The sequence below is a fragment of the Penaeus japonicus genome, unplaced genomic scaffold (assembly GCF_977035675.1).
Source record: "Penaeus japonicus unplaced genomic scaffold, GWHDUDI00000001_assembly GWHDUDI00000030, whole genome shotgun sequence".
Classification (NCBI taxonomy): Eukaryota; Metazoa; Arthropoda; class Malacostraca; order Decapoda; family Penaeidae; genus Penaeus; species Penaeus japonicus.
Genome location: NW_028234432.1, coordinates 21,193,580 through 21,201,079, shown reverse-complemented (window position 1 = coordinate 21,201,079; position 7,500 = coordinate 21,193,580). Strand labels below are relative to the sequence as shown.

Below are 7,500 nucleotides of genomic sequence, written 5' to 3'. Positions count from 1 at the left end.
CTATCATTTCGTGCCTCCCCTAGCTCCCATCTCCTCCCCACTTTCCCTTCCTACCCTTTCTTCCTTCCCCCCCTCAGTTCCCTCCCTCCCCTCCCCAAACCTCCCCTCCCTTCCCTCCTTCCCCTCCCACGCAATTTATAACTTTTGACCTTACCTTCCTCTTCTTTATCGTGTGTTGCTTTCTCCTCTTTTTATTACGTGTTGCCTTTTTTTTCTCTTCTTGTATGTCTTCCGTTTTTACGTTGGGAGGGGGGGGGGGAATTGTGAACTTACCTGAAAAGAAATAAAAAAATCAAACATTAGGTTGAGCTTTTAAAATAAAAGTTGTATTACAGAAGACAAATAAATCAGGTCTTTTAGGAGTGAAATATTTATATGTGTGTGTGTTTGTTTGTATGCGTATGTGTATGTGCATGCGTGTGTGTATGCGTGCGCGCGTGTGTATACGTATCTGTATCAACATCTCTATAACATAAAAAGTCATGAAAAAATAAACCAAATTTTATTTATACAGAAGCTTCATCCAACCCCAAGAAACAAACAAACCCAGATGAAAACAACCCCATCTAAGACGAAAAAGGAAACAAATCAAGCCATTAACTGAAACAAGATATTCTTTACAGCCATAAGCAAAGAGACATCAAGAAAAGGAATGTGTCTTAATCGTCCTTCCATCTTATCAGCTTGCGTGTCAAGTGCAATGACCCTTGTCCATGCTTTAGGGGGATTGTGATAGTATACGTGAGAGAGAGAGAGAGAGAGAGAGAGAGAGAGAGAGAGAGAGAGAGAGAGAGAGAGAGAGAGAGAGAGAGAGGGGGGGGGGGGGGGGAAAAAAAGGGAGGGAGGGAGGGAAGAGAGAGAGAGAGGGGGGGGGGGAGAGGAGGGGTGAAGGAAAAGGGAGGGAGGGAGGGAAGAGAGAGAGAGAGGGGGGGGGGGAGGGGAAGTGACGGAAAAGGGAGGGAGGGAGGGAAGAGAGAGAGAGAGGAGAGATAGGGGGAGTGAAGGAAAAGGGAGGGAGGGAGGGAAGAGAGAGAGAGAGAGAGGGGGGGGGGATAGGGGGAGTGACGGAAAAGGGAGGGAGGGAGGGAAGAGAGAGAGAGAGAGGGGGGGGGATAGGGGGAGTGAAGGAAAAGGGGGGGAGGGAGGGAGGGAAGGAGGAAGAGAGAGAGAGGGGTTGGAGGGATAGGGGGAGGGAAGGAAAAGGGAGGGAGGGAGGAAAGAGAGAGAGAGGGGGGGGGGGATAGGGGGAGTGAAGGAAAAGGGAGGGAGGGAGCGAAGAGAGAGAGAGGGGTTGGAGGGATAGGGGGAGTGAAGGAAAAGGGAGGGAGGGAGGGAGGGAAGAGAGAGAGAGAGAGAGAGAGAGAGAGAGAGAGAGAGAGAGAGAGAGAGAGAGAGAGAGAGAGAGAGAGAGAGAGAGAGAGAGAGAGAGAGAGAGAGAGAAAGAGAGAGATAGGGGAGGGGTGAAGGAAAAGGGAGGGAGAGAGGGAAGGAGGGAAGAGAGAGAGAGAGAGAAAGAGAGAGAGAGAGAGAGAGAGAGAGAGAGAGAGAACAGCCAAAAGAACACCACCGAAACAATAGGATTCAGAGAAAAGAAGACAGAATATACTTTTCTGAAAACTCTTAACACGTGAATGATATCGAGAAAAGATAAAGATTAAGACGAATGCAAAATAATTATAAATCGAGTTAAATTTCATCCTATTCGTTCTCTGATTAATTAAGATGGAAAAAGATAGCGTATAATTGCAAATCTGTTTACAAAAAAAATGCATCTATATCACAAGAGGAGAAAAAAAAACGAAAAGAAAAGATAAAACAAGAATACGAATATGAAATGAAAAAAGAAAAGAAAAAAAGGGAGAAGAATGGAACGAAACGAAGAAAAAAAGAAAGAAAAAAATACACACAAAGAGATCAGAAGATACAACTCGAGACAGAGACAAAGAAAATGACAGGAACTAAGAAAGAGGCAAAGAGAAATAGAAGACAAAGACAAAGAGGAATAGAGAAGGCGAGATGCTAGAGTGATGACGTAATTCTATTCCTACACGTGCGCTTGGCCGTCGGCAGAGATAAAACAAAACAAAACCACACAAACCGGTACATACATATACATAAACGCATACAATCACTCTCACAACACTCACACACACACACACACACACACACACACACACACACACACACACACACACACACACACACACACACACACACAAACGGACGCAGTCGAGCACACACGTAAATACTCTCATATACAAACATAAACTCTTACACACACACAGAACAACACACGCACTTACATAAACGAACACACACACACACACACAAAAAAATAATAATAAAATAAAAATCAATAAAAATCTATCTAACAGATAACCTAAAATTTTTACTCACACAGCCTGAAAGAGCATCTCCTCCTGCCATTTGGAGACAAGAAAAAGAGGATAAGCATCTCAGATCCTGTACCCTTTTGCAACGACCAACGTGCAGGGAGAGATTCGAAGGGAAATGTTAGATTTTTATGGTGACGTGATAAGGCATTTCGTTTTCTCTTTCTCTTTCGTATTGTATGACTTTCTCTGTCTGTTTGTCTGTTTTTCTGTCTCTCTCTCATTCTCTCTCTCTCTCTCTCAATTTCTCCCTCTCTCTCAATCTCTCCCTCTCCCAGTCTCTCTTTCTCTCTCTCTCTCTCACTTTCTCTCTCTCTCAATCTCTGTCTTTCTCTCTCAATCTCTCCCTCTCCCTCTCCCACTCCCACTACCTCTCTCTCTCTCTCTCTCTCTCTCTCTTCTCTTTTTCCTTCCCCTTCTCCTTCTCCTTCTCCTTTTCCTTTTCCCTTTCCTTTTCCTTTTCCTTCTCCTTCTCCCTCTCCCTCTTCCTCTTCCCCTCCCTCTCTCTCTTTTTCATTAATGACCGGTTTGTTAAAGCGCACGCCGTCTCCCCCCTCCCCCCCCCTCTCCCTCCGTCCCACCCTATCCCCTCCCCCCCGCCATCCGCTTTGACAGATCGCTCGCCTTAAGAAAAATCGAATTCTCGAGATCGAGTTTACAATCAACCACTTGCATGCCTGGGGTTTTGTTTATCTTTTTATTTGTTTTGTTTTCTTATCTTTTTTGTTTGTTTAGATTATGTTTGCGTTCGTTTTTGTTTTTCATGTTTGTTGTTTCGTCTCGTTTTTTTTCGTGTGATTATGTCTGTTTTTGTTTTTGTTTTGTTTCTATAATTCTTTTGAATCATTTTTTTCGTTTTTTTATATTCCCCCTGTTCCCTCTTCTTTCTATTCTGGCAAATGTAAAAATGAATGAGGATGAATAACCTTATCGTATGTCTTTGTGAGATAACCCATTCTCATTCATATCTTTTCTACATCCACCCCCTCCTTCATTCCCCTCTTTTTCTTCTCACATTTCTATCTTCCCCGAAGCCCCTCTTCCCTTCTCCTCCCCCTCCCCCCTCTCCCATCTCTACCATCCCCTAATCCTCTCCTCTTCTCTCTCACATTCCCTCTCTTCCCTCTCCACCACCCCCTCTCCCTCTCCACCACCCTACCCCCTCCCCTCCTCCCTCTCCATCACCCCACCCCCTCCCCTCCTCCCTCTCCACCACCCCACCCCCTCCTTTACCCTATCCCCACCCCCATCCCCTCCCCCCTTGCCCCTACCCCCACCCACCCCCTCCTTCCCCCCTTTACCCTATCCCCACCCCCATCCCCTCTCTCCCCCCTTTACCCTACCCCTACCCCCATCCCCCTCCCCTCCCCCTTGCCCCTACCTACCCCCACCTCGCCCGATGAGCTAGTTTTTGCCTCACAATTTTGCTCCCTCTACGTCATGATGAGGGGTCTCGGCTCCTCCTCATCTCCTCATTCCTTCGCTTGCTTCTTGCTTCTTGCTTCTTGCTTAACTTGTCTTCGGAAGGTAGGTCTTCTTCCCTTTCCTGCTTATGTTGTGTCTGTATTTATGTCTTTCTTTTTTCGGACTTTTTTTTTGGCCTATTTTCTTTGTGATTTTTTATTTTGTTGTATTTCTTTTTTGTTTGTTTGTTTATTCATGATTTTGTTTGATATGATTCTGTTATTTTTTGTTGTTTGTCATTGTTATTTCTTTCATTATGGTTATTACTGTTGTTATCATTATCATTATTGTTGTTACTTTTATTATCATTATTGCTATTATTATTAATATTACCAGTGCTCTCATTATCGACACTGTTATCATGATGGTTATCATCGTTATCATTGTTATCATTGTTATCATTGATGTATTCATTATCAGCAATGTTATCATCCTTATAACTATCATTATCACTGTTGTTATCGTCATGACTATCATCATAATTCTTCTCATTGTTAACAGTTATATGATCATCAATACTACTGCTATTATGATTATATAATCATCACCGTTATTACTTTATACACTATTGTCATTATCCTCTATTGCACTGACATTAACAGCATTATCATCACCATTAATATGTCCCTGTCAAAATAAGAATTTTCTATGATTCTCACTTTTGATGAAAATTCGCTTATCAGGAAGAATCGTCTTTTCTGAAAGAAGCTAAATACCACAATAGATAAGTATTTATTTCATATAAGAAAACAAATACTTAAATAAACAAATGAATGAATCAAAAACAAACAAACAAACAAACAAACACACAAACACACAATCAACAAATAGATAGATAGACAGATATATGAACATAATTTTCCTCGAATGATACCTTAATCCCTCTATTCATTTCCACTCTTCTCCAGCCTCCTGATTCCTCTACAAGCAGAGCTCTGGCATCCCGAGGAGGCTGAAGTCACCACAATCTCAATGAACTCATCTGAACGCGGGTCCTTCGGCGGTGGTGCCAAGTGCGATTTTTTTTCTCTCTTTTATTTTTTTCAGTTTAAGATACTCGTTGTTTCGGTGATGATTTTTTTTTTTTGGATCTTTTATTTATTATGAGGTAAGGGAATTTGGTATTCGACTGTGAAGAGGTAGTTCGGAAATTAATACATATATATATAAATAAAAGGGGATGATAATTTGTTGAGAAATAAGTACTCTGGCAACACCGGGAACCTCTCGTTGCTAACATCCAACGTGTGTTGCTTTGGTGTAACCGGGTTGTGGTAGATCTCACACTACCACCTCTCTACCACCTACTCCAAACCACCTACCATCTACTCGGAATACTCACGAGGTAGATGATTAAATTCCCAGTTCACGAAGTAAAAAAAAAAAAAGAAAGAAAAAAAAAAAAAAAAAGGGACAGTGACACGGAAGAACAATAACTAAAGAAAAAAAAACACGTTAATAAGCACGAGGACACACGAAAGTTAGAAAGAAAATACAGTTAGCTAGTGGCGACAAGAGAGGTCGGTTGAGGCGGAGAATGAATAAGGAGGGGGGGAGGGGGGGCGGGGAAGAGAGAGAGAGAGGCAGACGGAGCAATCCAGCGAGCAATAAAATGTATAGTAGGAGAGCTTAAGCAACTTAAGAGGCTACAAATGGACGGTCGCCGACGAAAGGACGAGCAGGTAGTCTACGGGGGTGGGGGGAGGGGGGTTCAGAGCCGAGTAAGAATGATCAGAGTGAGACCAGTTGTCCTTCGGTAGATTAATGTAGACGATTCGGGCTTCAGGGCAAACTAATCTATCTTGAGATGCTTCGGATGGGCGCTATATATACATCCTGGAGAGGGAAAATGGAGAGAGAGAGAGAAAGAGAGAGAGAGAGAAAGAGAGAGAGAGAGAGAGAGAGAGAGAGAGAGAGAGAGAGAGAGAGAGAGAGAGAGAAGAGAGAGACAGAGGATGCAAAAAGTACAGGAAACAGGAGGAAACAGAGAAGATATAAAGCAAGAACAACAAACACACAAAGTTCAAGAACAGAAAAAAATACTACAAGTACAACAAACACGCCAACAAACACAACAACCCTTCCTCTCCCTTTTCACTCACCATTCCATTCCTACCTACTTCTTAACCCCCCCCCCACTCTACTCCCTCCCCGTCTCACCCCTCTATCCTCAAGTCCCCCCTCTCCCCGTCTCACCCCTCTACCCCCCTACCCCTCTACCTCTTTCGTCCCCTCATCTCCCCCCTCCCTCCCCATCTCACCCCTTACCCCTCTACCTCTCTCGTCCCCTCATCTTCCCCCCTCCCTCCCCGTCTCCCCCTCTACCTCTCTCGTCCCCTCCTCAACCCCCCCCCCCCATTACATGTTGGAGGCGGCCCTCGCTGACACTTTAATTCCAGCCTGAAATTGGCCCCTTCCGCGTTTTACAACAACTTTACGTTATAGGGACTCTACTTTACGTTAGCTAAACAAGAGCTTTGTCGCACATGCAGGCGGCTGTCTCTCTCTTTCTTCGCTTCTACCTCTTTCCGTTTTATTGGGGGTTTATTTGTTTGTTTGTGTGTGTTTGTTGGGTATTCGGTGTCTTTATCTTGCTATTTGTTTATTTAGTTTTAGTTTGGTTTTGTTGTTGGTATTTTTTTTCTTTTTTTTTCTTTTCTTTTTTTTTCTTGTTGGATTTCTTTATGTGTTTGTTTATTCCCTTGTTAATCTATCTTTCTATTTGTCTAGTTTTTATTGTTGTTTGATGGTATGTTTCTTCTTCTATTTCCATTATCATTATTAGTTTCGTTATCATAACTGTTATAGTTATCATTGACATTGTTATCATTATAACTACAACATCATCATAAATATTATCATTATCATTATTTGTATCACTGTTATCATCTTAATCATCATCAGAGATATCATACGTATTTTTTTCACCATAAGTCAATATCATTCTAGTCAATAGTACCGAAGCTATCATTATCATTAGTTCTATCGTAATTATTCATGATCGTCATCGTAATTATTACCATCTCTATTCTATGTCTTCTACTTAATTGGAAACAAGGGTACAAAACTCTTCGGAGGCGCTACCCAGGTTTGGTGTGTATGTTTTTTTTTTTCTCTGGCTCTGACAGTTCGTCTCTAGTTTCTTTCTTTTTGTCTGTTTGTCTGTCTACCTGCCTGTCTGTATATAGATACACACTTATCTGTCTGTTTATGTAATCCTATCTGTCTACCATGAATGTGTCTAACTATCTATCTGTTTATCTATTTGCCTGTCTGTCTATCTTTTCTGTCTCAATATGTATATATATGCCTATCTAATTATACTTTAATGAAGAGTATTCAGTCTATTTTACAATAACTATCGTAGAAAAAAGTGCAAATCCACAAGCGAAGGCAACAGTGGTGTCAGAAGTGATGGCAAGTGGTGTCAGAAGTGATGGCAGCAGTGGTGTCAGAAGGGATGGAAGCAGTGGTGTCAGAAGTGATGGAAGCAGTAGTGTCAGAAGTGATGGAAGCAGTGGTGTCAGAAGGGATGGAAGCAGTAGTGTCAGAAGTGATGGCAGCAGTGGTGTCAGAAGTGATGGAAGCAGTGGTGTCAGAAGTGACGGCAGCAGTGGTGTCAGAAGTGATGGCAGCATGGTGG

General features: G+C 42.6%; 1 protein-coding gene across 1 annotated transcript in view; it reads right to left on the bottom strand.

The window, feature by feature from the left end:
- Window positions 1–7,500, bottom strand: part of trh (PAS domain-containing protein trachealess) — a 633,985-nt gene that overhangs the window by 328,304 nt on the left and 298,181 nt on the right. The gene's annotated exons all lie outside the window — the stretch shown is intronic.